Raw genomic sequence first — 886 nt, forward strand, 5'->3', positions numbered from 1 at the left:
GGGCACGTTTTCCTTGAACTTTTGGGTCCTTTCCACATACACTTGGGTATACAAGCCAACAGAGTACTTCTGCAGTTGCCCTCTCCTATAGTGATGCTCCAGTGTGTTGCTTTTGTGTTACTGTGTGCTCCGTCTCTCCCTCCTCAGACTTCAGTAGGCTGTTGAATAGGTGGAGCACTGGTTTCAGGAGAGAAATGCTCACATACTGTACATTTCCCCTGACAAGGAGCCCAGCACCTTCCCAATGGCCTTCTTCTCTCATTCAAGGATTCTTTCTATCATTTGTAGTCTTGAACTTGCTTCAGTGTAATGTTATTTATTGTCCGGCTGGGGGTGGTTAATTAAGATTGGCCATAGGTCAAGTTAAGTATGCGTTATACAACCTACTTAACTATGCTGTTGTGCAAGCCCATCTCTGAAGCACTGAAGGTGGGTCAAGGCCTTGAACATATTTGTCCAAAAGACCATATATCATCCCATTATTGAAGGTCCAACGTGATCTCACAGAATTCTGTGAAATGTACACGGACCCTTAACTAAAAATCTGTGCCAGTTTCACGGATTTGCCTTAAATTCTGTGTTGGGCTCACGGAATTAATTTCTATGTATGTCAATGGCAAGCAGCATCCGTGGTCCACCCACAGATTCCTTAACTGCATCGGAATCACTACAAATCCGTGGACGGACCACAGAGGTAACAACAGTGCAATTGAATGGCTTTTATTCCCGTGGTCACCTCACGGGTTGTTTCAAAACCTGCGCTCTCCAAATTGGTGTGGTTTAAACGTTGCCTGTAGGTTTATGGTAGCCTATTGTTTAGAAAGTAAATAAACTTCACTTTATTATATTTTTGTTGTTCACTTTGGCTGATCAGACGTCAACTCGA

The sequence above is a fragment of the Sardina pilchardus genome, chromosome 2 (assembly GCF_963854185.1).
Source record: "Sardina pilchardus chromosome 2, fSarPil1.1, whole genome shotgun sequence".
NCBI classification, from domain to species: domain Eukaryota; kingdom Metazoa; phylum Chordata; class Actinopteri; order Clupeiformes; family Clupeidae; genus Sardina; species Sardina pilchardus.